Raw genomic sequence first — 23,225 nt, 5'->3', positions numbered from 1 at the left:
ATGTGAACTTTCATGAGATTAAGCATCAAACGTCTTTGTAACTGTCTTAGCATGCTTTTTCTAATTATTTCCAGTAGTTACTTTTCTATATCATTCTTTCTTTTAGTAATAAAACCCCACTCCCCACCACAGTTTTGGAAGGGCACATGGCTACCCAGGTAGAGAAGAGAATTCCCCACCTCGGGCACAACAAAGTTGTGGTCATGTGACTGGATTCTGACCAATGAGATGGGAGCAGAAGAAGACTTCCTGGTCACATTTTTCAAAGGAAGTTGCTTGTCTTCCTTTTGTCCTTTCTATGAGCTGAAAGGAATGGTGTGAGCAGCTTTGACAGCACAGACAGACACACACCCCAGGAATGAAGTACCGAGATAGAAGAAACGGTCAGAACAGCCAACCTGTCCTTGACTGCCCTCTTACCTCTGCACTTTAGGTGACAGAGAAAGAAACTTTTATTTTGTTTGAGCCACTGTATTTTGTGTGAATTTGTCACAGCAGCTTATTCTCTCTACTATCTTAGGGACTGGTCTGCAATTAATAACAGCACACTTATATTTGGGTTACGTATGTTAAAAGGATAAAGAACACAAGTACGTCACTTACAAACTATCACTTTATTCACAGCCTACGACTCTCCTTTCCATTCACCAAAGCAGCTACTGATCTCTTAGCTGCCTTTTATAAACTCTCCTGCTTATCCTCACTGCCAGGGCAAACATCCCATTGTCAGATCTTACTTCCTTTGTCTCCTTCTCTGCCCTGCTCCCTGCCCATCAGATGTAACCTATGACAGTTTGGAGCTTATGACCATAACAATAAAGCTTTGATCACGGTAAGGAGAAGAAAGACAGAGGGCATAGTGATTGGAAGAAAGAGTAGGTCAGAAAGAGGAAAAGAAGACCAGTGTGTACACGAAGACCTCCATGTCTATATTTACCTTGTAAGCCTTTTTCAAAAAGATGGTGCCTTTTGTTGTTTGCACACTTATGCCTTTTCTATTGTTGCTGTTAACGCTTATCATCACTTTTTAAGGGATGATTCTGAATTCCGCATCACTGTACCACTCATTAGTACCATTTCCCCCGTCCCCATGTGCCCACACTGACTCATGGCTTACAAAATCTCTGTTGCTCTGTCCTACAGGGAACAGTCTGGAAAGGCAACTTCAGTCCTTCTCTCTGACCCCTCCCAATTTCTTAATGATGAAGGAATGACTTAAGTAGCCCAGCCCCTTCTTCTCTCTCTTTCTTTGGATCTGTCTGCCTGCAAAAAGTTTTCAGACTCCTGTCCTTCAGCTCTTCTCTGTGGGAAACACTGAGTCAGCCTCAGAGCCCACAGCCTGTCTTCTGGAAGCAGGTCTGGAAACTGGTTTCTCTCTGTACTCCTCAGGGGGCTTGGAGCAAACATTGTCAGTGCCCCATATAGATGGCTTTCATTCTGCCATATCAGTGTTCTAGTTGATTTCCAGCTTCCAGTATCTCCATCTCTGAACCTGGGGGATTTTTTTTTTTTCCCAGCCATGAAAGGCCCCTCTGTCCAGGTACTCATAGAAAAGCCTGGAAATTAACACTCCTTAGGAGAATTTCTCCATGATGAAACACCCAGCTCCCTTACCTCTTGGGAGGGATAATGATGAGGCATGCGTTTTGCATCCTTTCCCAGAGTTTCCCTGTGGGATTGAGACAGTCTCCCACTGGGATTGTTGGCTTATCAACATACTATTGGCCCTCTCCCCTTCCCCAGATCCATTCCTCACTCATCTGCTCTATTCTCTCCCAAATACATTACTTACACGACATCCTCTGTAAAAACTCATACCACTACAGGGTTAAAGAGAAAAGCAGGGGTTCTGGGTAAATGTGCCTGCACTCTAGAAGCAAACTCTTCCTTGAGTGTTCATTGAAGTTTCCAGATGGAGAGGTAATATTTGGTGAGACCAATTATTGCCCAAAGGTTAAGTTTCATTCCCCCAAACAACCTCATCAGTAATAAAACTAATATTTATTTCTATCTTTCTAATTTGTGTGGCCACATTCCCTTGTTGAATCTAAACTCAGAAGCGGAGAAAAGAGGCAGGATTAATTACTACCTCATAAGACCCCCAAATACTAGAAAATAATGTAAGAGAAAAATCCCCATCTTTGTTCCTATTATGTTCAGAGAGTATAATCCTAAAACAGTAAGGAACCTGCCAAGAGACACAGGCAAATGCAGGTGAATTCCCCTGAGTGCTCAGAAATATGAGCTTCTCTTGGCAAAATGCCACAAAGCTTCATTTCTCACCTAAAGGAACTTTCTCTCAGCCCATATGGATTAAATATGCCTGGCAGTAAAGCCCCAGTTTCCTACACAGCCTCAGGGAGAATCCAGGGACCCTCCTTTGCATCCTCTGAGGCAGGTGGGAACTGACATTATACAAGCAGGATTTCCCCTAAATAATTGGAGGGGCTCTGCAGATGGGCTATCATATCAATGTCTCTAGACCCTTACAACATTTAATCTTCTTTAGTGTGACTTAATTTCAAAACGAGTTAAATATCTTTACTAAAATCAAATCAAAGCAATGGCAACTTCTTTACAGACTACTTCAAGCTACACTCCACTTTCTCCCCATTAACCCAAAATTTTGTTATGTCTTATTCTAGGAAAGTATGCTTGAGTTGAAAACCACTGTCATTTATGATTTGAAGTGTTCTCAAGGGAAACTACATTTTCTGTAAATAGGATCCTGTTCCTTTTCTCTAGAACTCTTGAATAGGACAACTTTGGATATATCATTTTTAATTTACAGGAGAAATTTGTCCACTCAACTTTCTCCATTTGGGAAGAGACATATATTCAAAAATTCAGAATATTATTTATCGTGGACAATAGTCCAGCTTCTAAAATTTGCATACCTGGGACTATGAATTAACACTATGGAATACATGCCTGAAGAGCAGAGGGAGGCACACCCATCTTATGCACGATGAAACGTCTATGGTCAACTCAGCAACTGCCAATGCCCCAAGCCAAGCTTGCCCGGAGAAGCCAGGAACCACTTCAGAAAATACCTTTTCCAGTTTATCGTTTCCAGGTTACCTCTCTCCAGTGAGAGGCCCTCAAAATGAGATTCGGGAGCAGAAAAGAAAAGGCCACTTCTCTGAAGGCAATTGCCAGGCAGTGTGAGATTCACGGTGGTTTCTTGGTGGCTTCTTGAGGACCAAAGCTCCCTAAGAATCATGGCAGCATCCCAGTCAACGCTTGAGAATGTCTGCTTTCAGTGCATCAGGCTGAAATAATGGAAAATAGTTGACCTGAGTTTCATTCCTAGCTTTTCCAACAGTCCTAAATCCCCAATTCCCATATTAAAACAGAATACATCAAATGTCTTCAGTTCTCCTGATTTATCCCAGATGGAGACACTGTATTTTCTCTGCCTAGGTTCCAAGCCATTACAGGTAACTGATAAAGAATTTTCCTTGAGTTTGTAATAGTTCGTTTGATATCTAAATATCTGGTATGACAATAAGACCTTCAATCCAGGATGTTTCATTACACATCATTAAAAATATAAACCATATGAACAGAGAGATTATTTCTTCCTATAAGTATTTACTGAGCACCCTACTCAAACACGGGCTTCCATAGACCACTTTGAACTGAATGAAAATGACTTCATTGGGCTTATTTCTTATATTTCCTCAAAAAAAAAAGAGGTTCATAAAATCAAATTCAATTCTTCTGCAAGAAAATGCATTGGATTATTTTACCTGTAAACCAAATTTTCCTGTCATTAAGTTAAAATGTGTCTTTCACAAAGCAATGTATTAAAATCAATGTAAAAATTGCAATTCGAAAAAATGTGTCATATATACTAACATTTAGATTACAAAGTAAATAAAGAAAAATGCCAACTCAGAGGATTTACACTTCAGAAAATAAATGACACAAGTTTGTTGGACCATAAATTTCTAGAGGTCAAAAATTAAAGCTACTTAACTTGCTTAATACTGCACCCTAATAATCTTGATGTGTACATGTTCAATTATTTGTATCCTGAAGGTGTGATTTCCACAAAAATGTAGGTTCTAAAGATTACACTATGAGAAAAATGTCCCATTTCTTTGTTCACGTCAACAGATATTTTCATGAACATTTATAATATTGTAGATTTAAATGCACATAATTGAATTGCTGTCCATGCAGGTGTGAAAAATGTTTAAAATACTGTGTTTGAACATTAATTTGGTTTAATGTATTTTTGGCATCTGGACAATAATGCACTTATACTTTATTACTTGTCTGAATGACATAAATAATAGAATATATACACATATGTATAATGGCTCAATATAATTATTACTTAGCATTAACTTTGTTTTTTTAAGATAAACATGGCAATAAACAATACACAAGTAATTAATCAAGCATATCCAGGCCAATATTTTAGGTTTTATTTAAGGAATTTATAACTTGGATAAAACTGGAATAAAAATATACAAAAATCATATTTTAATCTCAATATCAACCACTTTCCTTCAATCAATAGATATTGCTCAAGCTCTAATACACATTAAGATATTTTTTAATTTTACTTCAACTTTTTAAATAAGCACATACTTTATGTCACCATTTCCAAGTTTTTGGATGTGTTTGCTTTAAAACTCCATTAGTAAACTGAGTATGATATTATTCCATTAAGGCAATATTTTAACCTCAGGTTTCAGATATGTTCAGGTAGCAGAAGGTGGAAGTCCTAATGCACAGTGCAGAACCACGTGACATATTGTTATAGCAAACGTAGGTTACTAAACATAATACTTAACACCATCCTTATTAGGTTATGGTATGAACAGCAGCAGCAGCAGGCACCCAAATCTCAAGTTGAATTTGAGGGGAAAAAACAACATTGAAAAAAAAAAAGCCACCATCAGCAATATTTTAGTTTTATTTCCTACACTATGGGAAAAAACACCACTAGTTAAGACGTGACCATGTATTTCTTTTTTTTTTTTTTTTAATATTTTATTTATTTATTTGACAGAGATAGAGACAGCCAGCGAGAGAGGGAACACAAGCAGGGGGAATGGGAGAGGAAGAAGCAGGCTCATAGCGGAGGAGCCTGATGTGGGGCTTGATCCCATAACGTCGGGATCACGCCCTGAGCCGGAAGGCAGACGCTTAACAGCTTTGCCACCCAGGCGCCCCATGACCATGTATTTCTTGAACACTGAAACTTCCAAGCAGCTAAACAAGGGAGCGTCAGTCTGGACTAAAATGCAAGCTGTGTTCCATTAGTAGAGCCCTAGGCATCAGCCTACATCTTCTTCCCATTGGTTCACCCCCAAGGGCTGACTTCTTCTCATTGGTCTTCCAGAGGTAGTGCATTTTTTCTAATTGGCCAGCCCAGAGGGTATGCTTTTTCTGATGGTCAGCCTAAAAGGTGTGTCTTTTTTCTAATTTTTTTCTAATTCACACAGAGCTCTGGACTCTTGGCCTTGCTGCCTAGGACGTGTGAAGACCGAGGAGACCCACGAGACGTTCCCATGAGACCAAGGAGACTCTTCTCTGAAGAAGAGAATGTTGACTCACGTTGATCAAAGAAGATAGATTCAGAAGGAATGGTTAAGTTTTGAATACACTACAAAGTATGAAATTTAGATTGTGGCTCATTTCCCACCTTTTTCTAATTGGTTAGCCCAGAGGATAATGTGCCTGATGATATTCTAAATAAATAATTTATTGTTCCTTAAAACCTGAGTGCTAATCACTGGATGTATTGACACCTTTGTACCAGAATCTATTCTCAAGCACCCCATCTCTCCAACTTTTATGTGTTGATTTCTGCACAGGAAGAATATATATATATATATATATATATAACATAAAAAAGTCAGCATTGAATGGCCTTCGACCAGAAGCAGACTGGACCGCTGGTCTGTATCTAATGTATTTGAGGATTAATAGTTCCATTTATTTACAAAATATTTGCAAATCTGTATCATGCATGCCTGCCGATTTTATCTCCAGCATTTAACCAGCCAATTCGTTAGAAATTTGGCCAGCCTCTGTGAGAAAATCCGCATCCCTAAAAAATTTCGGCTTTGTCTACATGAGACTGACCAATGAATGTTTACAAATTCCAGCCATCTCAGTTAATCCTCCCTCTCTCTCCCTCTCTCTTTCTCCCTCTCTCTTTCTCCCTCTCTCTCTCTCTCTTCACTATGTAACTTGCATGAACACACACATACACAAAACTATTTGAGTTTAATTTTTCCTAAATTGACCATTTTTGTCACGTCTGAAAAGTAAGTAAGAGACACAGTGCTGCCTGCAGAAAGGGATTTAGTGAGTTTTTGAAAACACTGGCTTCAGGGAAGTAAGGATATGGTTTGGACCATTTCCACAAGGCAGGCCTGAGTAAAATCCTATCAGGTTTGGCTTTTAAATAGTTTTTCCAAGGCCAACACACCATTTTTCTTTCCTCCTCTTCACCATCTCCATTCACTTCGGAATTATGGAAAATGAACAAGTTCACCAACAAGTCATGAGCAAAATGTTTCATTAACTCTTTGCACTCTGCAATGTTATATTTGTACGTTTAAAGCTCGACTCTTAGGGGAAAACTCATGAAGTGTATTTCTATGTTAAGCTATTCATTTATTTGCTATTCGTGTATCTCAATAATTTGTAAGCTGTCTTTTAATTATTCATCTGTTAAAATTTCTTTATTATCTTTCTGTCCTTGGTTCCTGTACTATTTTCCCTTTATCATTATTCTCATTTAAAAGTAATGTGCTCTGAGAATACGGTGTGTTGAGACTTCCACAGGACCTGGTACCTGGCTAATTTTCACTCTCTGATAACTCTTAACATTGTTGTCTTTCTCCGATGATCTGCAGTTTCTCTGTGATGCACTTATGGGTAAATTTATCTCTGTTGAGGCTATTTTATGCACTGTATGCTCTTATCAATTCCAAAATTCTTTATCTCTTCAGATATTTATTATTTGCCATTCTCTTCTTCTCTTTTCCTGGAAATTCTAATATGGAAAATACTGACCCTTTCTTTATGTGTTTGGTTCATGATTTCTTGTGCATGCTTCATGTAAGCTGTTTTTATTTCTCTATTTAAGCACCTTAAGCATACTCACATTAAAGTCTCCGTTGGATTGTCCTATGAAGCAAATGTCATGTGGGTTAAATTCACATTCTAACTGTTGATTTTGTTAGTGGTTATTCTTAGTGTACGATTCAAATGTGTGTTGGAATTAGGCTTTTAGAAGGTGAGCAGGAAGATTTTTGTTTAGACTTTTGTTTCTCCCCCCTCTCCATTCCTCCTCATTCTGCCTGATGGCTGCCTCCATGCAGCACCCGCCAGGACCACTTCCAGAGCAGAACCAATGGCCTTGCTGGTCCTTACAAGCTGCAGTGGTACACAGGGTACTGTACATTAAATCCCCAATGCAGTACTTGACCCTGAAAACTTGCCTAGTGTGGCCGGGTAGTTGCTATCTGGAATATTTCCAGTAACTGTGGCAGGAAAGGAAATAGCGTGGAAAAGCATGTACTAACTTTAAAAGCTTCCTCTTGGAAATGACACACATCACTTCGGCTCACATGGCCCTTTGCAGGTCTTATGACCACAACTGGGTTTGACAATGTAGCGAAGTATAATCCTCCCACAAGATGGGAAACCAGAGATTGGTCATTAGTAATACAATGTTTCAGGTTTGCCCTGCCCAGCGCCAAATATCTGTTTCCCTCTCCTTTCTCCAGGCTGAATACACTTAACCCCTCTCCAAGGGAAACATCCAAAACTTCCATCCAATCACTGCTCAAAGCAAGGCTCTCTGCGTAATTACACAGTAGTTTCCACATCAGCTCTGGATGCCGCTTTTCTTGACCTGGAGACTCAGGAACTAAAGAGACAAATTATCTGCTTCTCACATTCCCAAAAGACAGTGGGGATGGATAGTACTGGTACATTTGCTTTCTCCTGAAAGAGGAAAAAAGGGAAATTGAGAAACACACACACAGAGAGAGAAGTTACTAATAAATAGCAAATTCAAACACCTGCTGAACAGATGCCATGAGGACCTCAAATGCCGGGCGTGGGATGTGCTCTGCTCTCTGGGAGTACCTCCCAGCCCACTGTTCTCCACCCGCCTTGGCTCAACTCAGCAGAGGGCCCCCTTTTTCCTCTTACCGTCCTTGACCACAACTTGAGAGAGCATTGAAGAATATGCCTTCCTTAAGAGCCAAGCTTCTCAGCCGGCTTCCCTCTGGTGGCAGTACGGGTGCTGTCTCAGTCTGTCCAGGCTGCTGTAACAGAACACCAAAGACTGGGTGGCCTATAAACAGAAATTTACTTCTCACAGTTATGGAGGCTGGGAAGTCCAAGATCAAGACACTGGCAGATTCAGTGTCTGGTAAGGACCCTCTTCCTTATTCATAGACAGCTGTCTTTTTACTGTGTCTTCACAAGGCAGAAGGGGGAAGGGATCTCTCTCAGGTCTCTTTTTATAAGGGCATGGATCTCATTCATGAGATCTCTGTCCTTATGACCTAATCACCTTCCAAAGCCACTTCCAAATGCCATCTCATTGGGAATTAGGTTTCAAAATATGAATAAACAGCAGGTGTCTAAGTGGCTTATTAAGTATCAATCGTGGTTTCTTTCAGTCCAAGCTGGTGCCTCTTTGTGTTGTATAATTCTCTCAAAAACTGGGGCATCTTGTTATCTATTTTGTTCCCATCAGTTTTCTTGTTCTATGCCCCATAGCCCGTGTAAGTGCAGCTACCTTGTGTTCATAAGGCATCGGTGGGAAAGCCACACACAGTCTCTTTTTCTTGAGCCATTTTGTCCAACTACAAGTATTTACTGGGAGAATGTTAATCTATTCAGAAATTTTAACAACCAGTGTGAAACATGCTCTTTATTTGATCTTTACCTTAAGACTGAGTCTTAATTAGCCTTTGACATTCAAAGAATTTCTCAATTTTATCTTTTGATGCTTCAGTTTGAGATGTATTTCTCTTTTCAACCTATAGGTCTCTGAATATATAGACTATTTCTATTATTTCTCATTCTTGCTTGCAAATCAGCCAATATTGTTCTGATCCCATCTCTTTCTTGTAATAAACTTTCAAATGCAGTCAACAACAGCCAATGTATGCTCCTAAAAGTTTGTTTTCCCATAAAGCTACAAATTTATTAGGCATATAATTTGCTTTCTAAGTTAACACAGGCAGCCCGTTTTACTAAGTAATTTGCCAATACATAACACGGATTACCATGCTTCTCACCTCCATTATCAGTTTCTTTGCAAACTAATGCCTACCCCATAAACCAAAGCCACATATTTAAGGTTGGTTGTTAAAACAGCACTCCAATCCTGATTCCAAATTTTTTTTTTTTAAAGATTTTATTTATTTATGTGACAGAGAGACAGCCAGCGAGAGAGGGAACACAGCAGGGGGAGTGGGAGAGGAAGAAGCAGGCTCCCAGAGGAAGAGCCCGATGTGGAACTCGATCCCAGAACACCAGGATCACGCCCTGAGCCGAAGGCAGCCGCCTAACGACTGCGCCACCCAGGCGTCCCTGATTCCAATTTCTGTTTAAATCGGATGGATCTGTTTACACTGCAGGAGTAAACATAGAGTTTCAGTGGCTTAAAACAACAAATGTTTATGTCTGTGCCACATTTATATGTCCATCACAAATAGGACAGTGGCACTGATCCCCATTATTGTTGTCCTCACTCTGGGCTACAGGCTGATAAGAACAGTCACCCTCTGAAACATCACCACTAACCACAGCAAAAGGAAAGAAGAGCATGTGCAGCACGTACTGACTCTAGAAACTTCTGCCTAAAAGTGACACACATCACTTCTGCTCCCATGGTCACACATAATAGGTAAGTATAATCCTCAGGCAGGAAGCAGAGCTAGATTTTGGTGGAAAATGTTAGAATCTATCATTAAAATCTATCAAGTCAAAGAAATATACTTACTATTACTAAACTAGACAAAAGCCAAGCTTGGCTCAGGTCATGATCTCGGGTGGTGGGATGGAGCCTTCTCTCTCTTCCTCTCTGCCCCTCCCCCCCACCCCATGTGCGACCGCACACACACACACTCTCTCTCTCTTTCTAAAATAAATGCATCTTTGAAAAAATATATTCAACTAATGATAATGAAAAATGGAAGGAAATTTATAACCTAAAATGTTTATATTGGAAAAGAAGAAATGCTAAAATTTTAATGAGCTAAGAGTCAATCACAGAAATTCAGTAAAAGAATAGCAAATTGCCCAGATAACCTGGGGGGGGGGGGAAGAAATGAAATCAATAAGATGGAATGTAAAAAATAAACTAAGAAAAATAATTATAAACTAAAAGAGATCAACAAAGCTTTGCAAAACTGACAAACCTGATAAACTCTGCCCCCCAAAATAAATGGAGAAGCACGCACACACCCGTGCACCCATACAATGCTAGAAATGAAGAAGGGGCTATCGCCACAGATCTTGCAGACATTAAAAGGATAAAAAGAGAGCATCATGAGCAACTTTGTATGAATAAGTTTTTAATGTTACTTACTTAGTTGGCATAGCTTTGTGAATTATTATGAGGTACACACTTGTACTCACTTTACAGATCAAGAAAAAGAACCCTAGCAGCTCCCAGAAAGCCCCCATTGTGTCCAATACCAATCACAGCTCTCTCCCTCCAAAGGTAACCACTCTCCTGGTTTTTATAGCCTCACTTCCTTGCAAGAGATTCTAAGGAAGGAGCTTTAGGAAAAGCTGCCAGTTAGGGAGAAGGAAATCATAGAGTGGTATGTAGGGAGCCAAGACAAAGGAAGAAATAAGTGAGAATGGGAGGAAGGGGACTCTAGTACCCTCAGATGGGAGGTTCCAAAGACTGCTAATATTCTTGTGGGATGGTCCAGTTGAAAGAGAAAGAAGCAAACAAAGCTGGAGGGTGAGTATGAGAACCCAAGAATCAAAAGATATGAGAGAGGGGAGCCTGGGTGACTCAGTTGGTTGAGTGAACAGCTCTTGATTTCAGCCAAGGTCATGATCTCAGGGTTCTGGGATAGAGCCCCACTTGGGGCTTCATGCTCAGCATGGAGTCTGCTTGAGGATTCTCTCTCTCTCTCCCACTCTATCCTCCCCCTGCTTGGTCCCTCTTTCTCTCATTCTTTCTCTCTCTCCCCTGCTAAAATAAATAAATAAACATTAAAAAATACATTTTTAAGAAAAGGATATGAGAGAGCTAAAAGCAATGGGATGCAGAGCCCAAATGAAAGATCAGAGTGCTTCTAGACTTGGAAGCGAAAAGATGGAGAAATTTCTAGTTAATGATTTCGATGTTTAAGTGAAATATGAATCCAAGTTAAGAGTGGGGATGAAAGGATAGGAAGGGGCAATGAGAAATTTATGGGAAAAAGAAAAGGAACAAAACAGTTAACTCAGAAAGTGAGAAAGTAATTTACAAGACAAATCCAGTTGAGTTGTCAGTCAGAGTCAAGTGTCCCTTTGGAATTTTTTATGATTTCTTTAAAGGGAAACCAGAAGCCTGACTGCATGTCTTTCCTCCTGCAATGAGCATCTGTCTGTATGTAAGCACAGAACTTGTGGTTGGATGGGTGAGTCATCACAGACTGGGGTTTTACCAGGCAAAAAACGACAGAAGGAGCAAAAAAAAGGTTAAGGAAATTGCAAGAGAGGAATAATCATGATATGCCATGAGCTCTGAGTTGCACAAGGAAGCCTGTGAAAATAGGAGAAGGGTGTTAGATAGTAAGAAAGTATTGGGGTAGATTAACTGGAGATAATTAATTGATAAGAATTTTTACAGTAAGATTATTTGAGGCCCTGAGCTGTTAGGAAGGGAAGTGGTTGCAGAATTGGGTTAAATTGAGAATTTCAAAGACAGTACAGCTTTTCCCAATGACAAGTTCCCCGTTGGACTATAGGAGAGGAAGGCTGGTAGGAGAAGGAAGGAAAGGATGATTAGAGAAATGTTGGTCAAGGAACTGAAGGGCCAGCATGCCGGACGGGACATGTCCCAGGATGGGAGGGATGGTATGAGTCAGGAAGAATGGATAAGCTCTAGTGGGGAAGCTGTCAGTGAATGAGTGAGAGAGGCCAGATCAGTGGAAAGCAAAGAGGGAAAGAAGAGAATGATTACATTGGCTGGAGACCATCTGCCCATCAAATCAACCCTGCACTTGTTCTATGCCACAGACACTCCCATATGCAATATTTCCAGGGGATTCCTTGCCCTCTGGTTTCTGGTTCAACCACTGGAGAGTCTCTCAGGACATTGGAGGTAAGGAGGCTTGAGTATTAATTCCCCAGGTTAGATCAGGCTGACTGTCCCTTGGCTGAAGGTCACCAATCGCTCAAGGCAACCAATCCTACAAGAGTCTCCCATTCCTGGTTTTGATAATAACTCCTTCCTTCCTCATTTGAAGTGACCTCCTGTTTTGAGCTCCAGGTTCCTGCACTACGGTGCCTGGTTTCTCTACACCCTATTTGTATTTTTCTGAATGCTCCCTTTTTAAAGTCTTCTTTGAATGTTCCTACTTTGAGTGTGCCATCTGTTTCCTCGCTGGGACTCTGACTGATACCATGATAGAATCCAACAGTGTGAGCATGGAGTTTTGCAGAGAGAGAAAGAGAGGGAGAGGGAGAGAGAGGGAGGGAAAGAAAGAGAGGAAGGGAGGGAGGGAGGAAAGAAGGAAAGAGAGAGAGAGGAAGGAAGGAAGGAAGGAGAGAAAGGAAGGAAGACAGAAAGAAAGGAAGAAAGGAAGACAGGAAGGAAGGAAAAGAAGCCAATGATCCAGAAGTGGTGATGAGAAGGACATCTGCCCCACCACATGGCTCAGAAGTATGTGGTGCACGAGAGAGAGAGAAAAAAACAGTGCCTCCGATTGGAGGGCTCTAGGGGAAGCAGTTTCCTCAGTGACCTGCCAGATATCTGGTAGAACCCACTAGTTGAAAGAATGGCAAAAAAAAAAAAAAAAAAAAAAAAAAAAAAAAATCACATTGGAGAGGAATATGGAACAAATTGAAGGAAAGCTGTCAGATTACTTAGCTCCTATAGATCTATGACCATTCCAGCACGAATAAATTCCCTTCAAGACAAGGGAATAATGACCCTGAAGTCAATTCAGACACCATCAGCACTGCCTCCTCAGTTTCAGAGAAGAAGGCCAATGCCTCAGTTTCAACAGGCAAGATGGCGGTCACCTGGAACCTTGGGGATGTGATCCTTGCCCAGCAGAGCAACAGAGGTGGGACCTTCACCCACTGGGTCCAGAAAGCGGGGCACTGAAACAAAGAGTCTCTTGAGCCTTAAGAACTAATGATATTTGCTTGCTTAGGACCCATCACTCCTTCCTTCTTCCCTATTTCTTCTTTTCAAAATGGGAATGTCTATCCAATGACTGTCCCACTATTATGTATTAGAAGTACATGACTTGCTTGGTTTCACAGTTTCACAGCTGGAGAGAATTTGCCTCAGGATGAATCATATCTTGGGTCTCACCCATTTTGATTTAGATAATATTTAGACTTTGGACTTCATCCTTTAGAGTTAATGCTGGAATAAGTTAAGATGGGGGGGGAGCTGTTAAGATGGAATTAATGTATTTTGCATGAGAGAAGGAATGAATTAGGGGTGGGAGACCATGAAGGGAATGTTTGCGTCCCTCCAAAATTCATGTTGAACTCCTAATCCCCAATGTGATGGTATTTGGAGGTGGAAACTTTGGGAGGTGATTAGGTTTAGGTGAGGCTATGATAGTGGGGCCCCCATGATGGAATTGGTACTTTCTAAGAAGAGGAAGGGACCAGAGTTTATTCTCTCTTCCATGTGAGGACACAGTGAGAAGGCAGCTGTCCACAAGCCAGGAAGAAAGCTCTCACCAGGATCAGAATCTACCAGCACCTTGATGTTGGATTCCCCAGCCTCCAGAACTGTGAGATATAACTGTCTATTGTTTAAACATTCAGTCGATGGTACTTTGTTACATCAGCTTGAGCTGACTAAAATGGAAGGGAGATGGCCAATTACAGAGCAGTGACAGGAATGGAAGGGAAAGTTGCAGATTGGGACAGACTAAGGGTATACAGAGAACATAAAGGAGATGTCAGGTGGTAATGAATGTCTGCAGAGGTTGGACTTCTGAGGATGACCAAAGCAAACAGGGAATCAAGGCAAACCAGATTACAGGCATATGGGCTTTGGATTCTAGCATTGCATTATGGCCTCAAACATTTCAATTATTGATATTGCAATTGGTCATTCAGGTCATAAGCAGTTTTTTGTTTATTTTTTTGGCAGGCACCAGGGCAAGGTCACTCTTATAGGCTTTGGTCAGTGACCTAACTACAGATAAAGGGCACTACTCTCAGAGTGCAAAGATTATTCTGCAAGTGATAGAAAACTTTTTAAAATGGAAGAGACTGGGCTGTGTTAAAAGCTGATAGGAAGGAGATCAACACAAAGCAAGGGGTTGAAGACACAGAAGAGAGGACAATTGGTCATGAGTCGTCCCAGAGGCCACCGGAACCCGAGAGTGGGTGATGGGATTGTCTTTCATTCTAGCAGGAAGGAAATATTTTGCTAAGATGTCACAGGATCTGTCGAGAATGGCATGTAATTTACTATGCATACTAATTACTCACAATGAATTTGTAATGGCACACTAAAGTAACAAGCTCTGGGCTGGACAGGTCTGTATCCTCCTCAATGTATTTCTTGTTTCCAGTTTGACCTGCCCTAGGATATCTGCTTCTTTCTTTTTGGGCACTATGAATGTTACCAGAGGCTCTTACCTGTAAGTAGAGCCATGCAAGAATGTAGGTCTTCTATGTATCTGAACACTCAGGGCAAAAATAAGGGTTTCTTCTCTGCCCTCTTTTGATCCAGCAGAAACGTTGTCCATGTAGTGATGATGCTAAAGTTCTTAAAGCTCCTGTGATGGGAGGAGTCCTTAACTCTTTTGAAACCAAACATTGTACTATGATGCCGCCTGCAGAACACCATTACACATGCCCAAGCATTGTCACCTAGGGAGGTCACTAGTTACACTAGCTCCACTAAAGCAGTAACCATCTGCACACTGGGAACAGAGACAGATGGGTCAAAATCAAAAGATCAGTAGGACAAACAAAATCAAATGAAGGAAGTAGTGGTATTTGCCTAAATGATCTGAAAATCAGATACCAAGTCCAAAGTAAATCCAGACAGATCCCATCACCAAAGGAGGCAGCCCAGGGTTCTGTTACAAAAAAAAAAGAGTGAGAAATAAATGGGGAAGGGACCAGGAAAGCTTTCTCAGCTTGTCTACAAAGACCTTCTGCAGGCATAGATCCATGAGGAGGAAAGAGAAAGTCCCCAAGATGCCCAGGAGAAAGGGAAAAGAACGATTCATACTAGTTTGGGAAGGAAGAGTAGAATGGGAGAGGACTGAGAGCTGCCAGCATAGGAAAGTGCTTGGCACCCCTTCTTGAGCACAGACCAGCGACCATTTCCAAATGATTTCTGGGACAAGGCTATTAATATTCTAACATTGGTTACAGGGAAACTTACTGAGCAGAAGCTCAGCGGTGGGTCTGCTATTCCATAGGAATAGTCATGTTCCCCTACCACAATGACCTGAAGACAACAAATACATACAGTGAAACCTTGATATAACTAGATTCATGTACATAACTAGGTGCATATTTCCTCTGAACAAAACGTCTCCCACCCAGGGGACTGAAGGTGGAGCTGATCTGAGGAAAGAAAGGGTTCTTTCATCCTTGAGACTCAGAGATACTGAGATTGAGCGCCGGGGATTGTATCAGACTCTCAGGTCACCAGGTGCGTAATGGTGGGGATGCTGGGGTTGGGAGGTCCACAGCCAGTAACAGGACAAAGGAGACCGCACTGGGGCAGCTGGCCGGCCTGTGTTTCAACAGTGACACCATGTGGCAGCAACGGCTACAGGGACAGCGGAAGACCATCAGACTTCTGTTTTTCTCTCTGACACAATTGACTATTGAGTAGGACTACTGACACTGCAAAGACAAAGCCCCTCAGGTTTTCTTACTTATGCGTCTGCGCATGCGTGGTCTGGGTGGGGGCATTACTACTAGTGAAATGGCAGCGCAAACAAGGAAGACCTTCAAAGACTGAGAGAGGAGGACCGGATTCAACTTGAAGAAGCAAAGATACGTAACTGCTCTGTTCCACTGGTAGAACAGGTCACTACAGCTCTAAGGCAGGAGTTACTTCACCATACTCATGATACTCAGGACCCCTCTGGAGTTATACAGTAAAATCGCATAGGTCAGAACGAGTATGAGCACCACAGGAAAAAGTGTGGATTTGGCATGAGGCCAACCGGGGTGCAAATCACAGTGCTTCCAGTGATTAGCTGTGTGACGTCGGGTACGTTCCTTAAACCATCTGAATTTGTTTCCATATCCACCAATGGTGATGAGGTACAAGGTCCATGTAATCGTTACAGCCCTGATGTTTCCATCAGGGAAATCTCACATCCTTTCTCTACTTCTCAGGACATGTTGAAATGATGCTTTGGCCGTCAGCATGAGAATAACGATCCAAGACTGGAATTGGCTACATTTCTGAATTGTTTATAACGATGACCAATTTGGATTAAACTATATGAAAGGGAAATTATTAAATCAATATGGTAAATTCATATTAAGAAATATTAGGCAGTTATTAAAAATGAAGCCTTAGGTGAATATCAGTGACATTAGAGACTGTTGACAGAATAATATGAAGAGGAAAAGGAAGTATAGAGTCTTATATGTAATTTAACCAAGATCACAATTCATAGATAGTATTCACATATGTATCTGTGCATCAATATGGAATTCATAGAGGCTTAAAGAGATGCAAAACTGTTAATAATGTACCTTTCATGGTTTTTTAAAGTAGTTTGGGGGGCATATTCCGATTTTATCTTCATTAAGTAAAACACTTTAAAAATGAAATTAAATAGTAGCACTGCTTTATAGCTTTCTCAGTGTAATGTCAGCTACCATCCTAAGAGATTAGGGCTTCATCTTATCTTTTGTATGCTCCCACTTTAGATTAATGTATGGAAGATGTTCCATACATCCTCCAAATGTACGTCTGCTTGTTCTTGGTTACATTCTAGTGGATACCAACCCCAGTGGATTGGATTCTGAAGTGGATACTAGAATTGTGCCAGGTAGATGCTTTGCAAATACTTTCTTCCACTGTGTGGATCGTGTTTTCACCTTTTGGAAAATGTCCTTTGCAGCAGGAAGTTTAAAATTTCATCACTTTTCCTTGTGGTTTTGGTGTCATATCTGAAAGGTTTTATCCACCAAATCTTTTTAAAGCAGCCAGAAGCAACAACGTGCTATATACTGGAATGTTTTCCCTTCTTGGGAAATGTCTCCTTTTTCCTGGTTTCTTGCAAAATTCCTGATGAGGATCCTCATTTTGCAGCACCTGTTTCGGAACCTTGTGTGGTATCTGCTGTGCCACCATCATTGGCCCCACCCTCCCAGCTTGTCATCACGCTCTGAGAACCTCTCTGTGTCTTCTCTTGCCAAGTCCAGTCTCCAGCAAACCTTCTTTTGGTCTTTTATTGGCTTTTGGCCAATAGAAAATAAAACAGTTGACCTACAATAACCGTCTCATCAAAATGCCATCTTGACCACCAGCAAGACAACCCTTTCTATTATCATGCAAAACAACTTGGCTCTTCTTGATCCCAGCTTCCACATTCTGCACCAGGTTCTGAATGGCTATTACTCTGCATAACAAAAATTCCACTAAATCATCTGCCATGTGCCCAAACTCCACAAAATGTGAGCTCCTACCAAACATTAATTCTGCCCCCCACTCTTGGAATGGGAAGAGCATTGTAATTTTAAAAACAGTACCCTATTATTTTTACACATTGTGTATCTTTTATGGGAGGGAGGTACTGGCTCATGGCAAAAAGGGAAGTAATTTCATCCGGTGTCTATGGAGGTGTCTTCAGTGCACTACGGCTTTGGGGCAGTGTCCTGTCTTGGGGGGAAGAGAGTCCCCTGAAGGTAGCACTGACAGCTGGCGAGTCACCCCAAGCACGGTGAGCCTTTGCAGACAACATGAAAATACTTATGTTTTTATCTTTGATGTGGGCATAAGGGGGATACAAGAAGTATATTAAAAGAGAGTACCTGTTTGGGAATGCATGGAAGACACCCCACTGTGATTTGCAGAGACAGAGCTTCAGATCCTAGACATGTGGGGTTAAATTAAGGGAAAAGGGAAATTTCAGCAACACTGCGGAGCTTGCAAATGGATGGTCTCATGCAAAATTAAATCCCTAAATGAGATTCAGAGGCAGATTTTGATCATTTCTAACTTAAAGAAATAATAAAATGGGTAAATTTTTAATTTTTTTTATAATGACTTCTTATAAAACCCAGAATTAAGCTTTATAAATTCCAGGCAATAACTCATTAATTAAACCTGACAGTAGTATCTTGCAGATCATATTTATTGATTTCTCAACTTATTGAAGTACAATTACATTTACTGTGATGCCTCCAAGGCTAGACAAAATATCAAAGACTGACAATTGAGAGGTTGACATAAAATTAAATAAATCAATACGCCCTATCATGTACTTGAAAGCAGTAAGAAGTGAATTAGTTGGCATTAAAAGCATCCTGTCATTTCATATTATCTTGAGGAAACTATATTCTGGAGTGTTTTGTGGAAAAATATAAAAATCACAGAGATACAGACATTTCTATGCATAAACTCAAGATTGAATATGGGCTAGTGTGAATATCAGGAGTGATTAGAAGTGTTGCTGTTTAAAATGAGCAAAGGGAAAAAAGAGAGAAAGAGAGAGACAAACCAAGAAACAGACTCCTAACTGTAGAGAACAAATTGGTGGTTACCAGAGGGGAGGTGGGTGGGGATTAAGGAGTGCACTTGTCGAGATGAGCACCGTCTGATGTATGGAAGGGCTGAATCACTGTATTGTACACCTGAAACTAATATTACACTGTATGTTAATGAACTGGAATTTAAATAAAAACTTAAAAAAATAGGTTGGAACACTTAAAAAAAGCATCGTTGTTCATCCTTTTACAGTAAATGGCAAATGATTTGAGTAATGTTATCTACTTTCATTTCTGTCTTCGTATCATTCCATGAAATGGTATTTAAAAAATAACAATTTCAAGGCAAATGAATAAAGACTCCTGACCTGTGTCTCACAATTTGGTAGCCAACCACATGTGTCTACTGAGCACTTGAAATGCAGCTAATTCAAAGTAAGATGGGCTGTAAGTGTGAAATACCCACTAGGCTTCAAAGACATAGTACAGAAAGAGGGCATAAAATACCTCAATAATCATATTTTTATATTAACTATAATGTGAAAAATATCTTTAGACATAGGGGGTTAAATAAAATATATTACTAAATTATTATCACCTATTCTTTTTATTTTTGTTAACGTGGCTGCTAGACAATTAAAAGTACTTTAGTGGTTTGCTTTATATTTGTTGGCTAGAGCTGCCTGAAGGAATACCAAAGGAAACATCTTAAACATGGTCAGAAATAGGAGGGTGCAGGCCTTCGTGGGCATGGCAGGCAGGCCACACAAAGGAGGCAGCTGGCGGGGCGCAGGCATCATGGCAGGACAGCATATGTGGGTCCTTCTGCCTCTGTTGCTCAGTGGAGAGCCCCTGCCTGCCGTATTATATCTGCCCAAGCTGTAGATCTGGTTTTACACAAGACCTTCCAGAAAGGACCAGGAATGCATTGATGTCACCTCTGCCCAACCCCCATGGACCAGAGCTGGCCACTGTTTGAGGACTTGGATCAGCATCTGCTCAGGCTGCTTTTTCATCTTTAACAACAACCTCAAGATGCCCACTTCCACGTCTGGAGCACAGCCCCAAGATGGCAGGAAATACAGGGACCCAGAGAACTGGTGTGAGAGAGAGACCAAGTCCTGGCTCCCACCACACTCTCCAAACTCGGCTGCATGCAGCTTCCTGAGGGTTCCTGAATCTGCAGTTCCGCTCCTATTTCTAATCTATCCTATCTTTACTAGAATGATCTTCTTAATCTTAACAACTCTGCCTAAAAACCTTCATTGCCTCTCCCTTTGAGTATACAGTGTATGAAGCACAATAACACAAAAGCCACCTGATAAATATTGTTTGCTGAGAAATTTTTTGTATGGACAGGATTGGCTAAGACTTCAGACTTTGAACAGCAAATGCTGGAGGAAGGACAGTTCCAGAGCGATCTAGAGTTAGTGTTGGCCATAATCACTAAGAAGTAGTAAATTGTAGTTTTTGCCACCATGGGATTTACCAGCCTAACCCCCGCCCCCGACTCTATTGTCATAAAAACTGTTGGTACAAGATAAGTTGGTTATGTTTTGTGTGCGTTTGTAGACTGTGAAATCTTTGAGAGTACAGTCCATGCTTTATATATCGTTGTATCTCCAGAGTTTAGCGCCAAAGCACTTACTCAAAAAAATGTTTCTGAAGCCAACTGATGAGCAAGTGAATAAACAAATGAATGAATGAATGAATCATTCCTTTAATATTTTCTTAGCTCTCAGATGGGAGAGAAGGCAAGCTAGTGTAGAGGAGCAGGACTCCAAAGAACACATCTGCTGCCCCCAACAAACATGGTTACTGTTGGCAGAGAGATGGATGGAAATGGCCAAAGGATGAGATCCAGACACTCATCTCATTTTGAAAGCTCGTTCCGACTTGTTGTGTTTAATCTCATCTCACTAAGTGCATCCTCACAAACCACTGGAATAATCCCCCTTAAATTTTCACTGACTATACCAGAAGGATGAATGGCCGTAAGTTTACATTTTTCCCTTTTACCCCACCAGTAGTTTACACTTGAAAAATTGATCAAGACGCCTATGAGAGTCAGCAGTGCCTTTCCCAAAGTATTTCCAGTTCTTCCCATTTTCTGGGAACCTGATTATGTGACTTGCTTTCGACAATGATGGCTGACACTTTCAGTCAGAATCTTTAAATAGTTGAGATGATTTTTTTGTCCTCCAGCACAATGACCTGCAATGTTCCATACATACTGCCCGGGACCTGGCACAGGGACGATGCAGAACATAGATCCCGGCCTGCTCTGGTGGAAATATAGGTGAAAATAAACCTTATTTACTTCAATCTGCTGAGATTCTGATGCTACTGGATGGCAGCATGCCTTCAACTCTCTTGATTAATCTGATATAATTTGATAATATAATCTGATATAACCTGAACTGATGTTTTTCATGTAATGATGTCACATCGGCCTGGCATTCCATCCCTTTCTTAATCTTCAGGTAGAAATAATCATTTGGGGATCCTGGAATCTTGCATTAAAAAGTCAAAAAATCCAATGTTGATACCATCACAAGAAGAAAGGGGAATAAAGAGGAAGACTTTGCCACTAACATTCCTGTAACAAAGAAGAATTATTACCATGTGTGCAAGGAAGTTGATTTATTCTCAGCAAATCATTTTATAGATCTGAGGTCTTGAGCGGAAACCACATACTTTTTTTTCCCTCATTGCTCACCCATTCAAGCCATACATCAGTCTTTACCAAGGATGAGTCCAGATTTACCCCAAGGGGGTAGCAAAGAGTTACACTGATTGGCCATGGTTTCCAGAAGTGGAAACTTACCAAGACACACAAGACTGTCCAGGAAACAACATTGGTTTTCCTGGCATGGTTGATATTGTTTTGTTTTGCTTTTTTCTGACCCTTGCTGCTTCCTCTGGTTTCCACTCTCAGGAGAAGTTCCCAAACTTAATAACAACCGTAGTACCTAACGCTCTTTGAAGTGACAGGATCCACAACCAAACTTGGCTTCAGAACCCACAAGCCTCACTATTACTCCTTACCGAGTGAAGCGCCGTGTTATAGGAAAAGGGGAAAAATAAGAAATTCAGTTGTAAGCCACAGGCCCATGCCTAGCCTAAACCAAGGATTGTCACATTGTCCAGGCAACCCTAAGGGGACCATAAACAGGGATTTAGGGCCCTGTGTCAGAGTAAAACAAGTGCTTGTTTCCCACGCAAGTCTCTCTGCATAAATTTCAGAGGAAAGGAAGCTCAAAGAAGAGGTTTAAAGGAACTTCAAAGGGAAGAGTAACTAACTCACCCAGGACAGAAAGTTATTCCTTTGCCTCCTAGCCAAGTGTGTCATGAACACATCCCCTTCGCTCTCTGAAAACATCCTGAGGTACAGGATATGAAAGGGCAGGGCCGGGGATAGCCCAGGAGAGAGTAGCCGGTAAAACAAAGGGACAACAGCCAGAGCAGAACCAGCTTCAAATAATAACTCACAAAAGACTTGGACTTTTTTCTGGATTCCAGGAGGAAGATTCTTTGCTGCAGGAGGAGCTGCAAAAGACAGGACAGAATATGCGTGAGTCCCATCACCAGCATATTGAAATCCGGTCTTCAAAATGAACAGATGGCCTCACACCAAAGCCCTCGAGAGCGTGTTTGAAGTACACATTGTGGAGTTCTGGCAAATACATTGTTTCCTGAGCGCTGACAACTTTATGTGTGGCAACCTGTGCCTTGAAAGCCACTTGCTCAAAAGAAAGTAAGTTAAGTAAGTAAAGTAGTGAACTGCTTGCTAACAATCCGATTCCTAGTAGAAAAGGAGGACAAGCAGAAAGGAACTCAATTGGCCAGATTCTAATAAAGGAGATGCTTGAGGCATGGAAATGAATGAATTTCAGGGCAGGGCCAAGAGAAAACCCTACGTTTCTCATTGTATTATCTTATTTCTAGGAAAGACTGTTGTGGTTGCTTTAATTTACACCTGGGATTTTCCAGAGAAGACTGTCTGGTTTCTTTATAAACGTGTCATAGCTCCTGTCAATCTCTAAGTCCCCTGGGGGCTCAGAGGTTTTACCTTTGTCTGCATAGCTAGTTGCATACATTTCAACATTAAAGGATATTTTTCTCTTTGCCCGAAGTATACACTCAGTTACTGAGGTACACTCAGGAGATCACTGTAAATGTAAATCAGAATCGCTGATGATATAAACAATAGGGCGAGGCATTAAAAAACCCTTGGTTGAAATGGCACCTGTTGTTTGACATAAATTTTACTGTGTGCAGAATCCCATCGATCGGCATGGGGGGAAAGCATTAAGCTAATACAACATGTTCAGTAT

At 41.0% G+C, this 23,225-nt stretch overlaps 1 long non-coding RNA gene across 10 annotated transcripts in view; it reads right to left on the bottom strand.

Moving 5' to 3' along the window:
* Positions 1-595: 595 nt before the first annotated feature.
* LOC113251513 (uncharacterized) overlaps positions 596-23,225 on the bottom strand; it is a 102,319-nt gene continuing 79,689 nt past the window's right edge. For 2 of the 10 annotated variants that reach the window (XR_007188936.2, XR_006408901.3), the window contains 3 exons: positions 22,381-22,437; positions 8,191-8,335; positions 4,434-7,980 (listed from right to left, as the gene is read on the bottom strand). This is a non-coding gene — a long non-coding RNA (uncharacterized LOC113251513). Of the gene's footprint in view, positions 3,273-4,417; positions 7,981-8,190; positions 8,336-18,213; positions 18,273-18,945; positions 19,042-21,303; positions 21,488-22,380; positions 22,438-23,225 lie in introns of those variants that run through there. The other 8 variants (XR_007188935.2, XR_003314511.4, XR_008957563.1 and 5 more) reach the window with 7 other exon arrangements.

This window comes from Ursus arctos, unplaced genomic scaffold (genome assembly GCF_023065955.2).
Source record: "Ursus arctos isolate Adak ecotype North America unplaced genomic scaffold, UrsArc2.0 scaffold_10, whole genome shotgun sequence".
Classification (NCBI taxonomy): Eukaryota; Metazoa; Chordata; class Mammalia; order Carnivora; family Ursidae; genus Ursus; species Ursus arctos.
The sequence above is the reverse complement of the archived record's forward strand: the minus strand, read 5'-3'. Positions and strand labels throughout refer to the sequence as shown.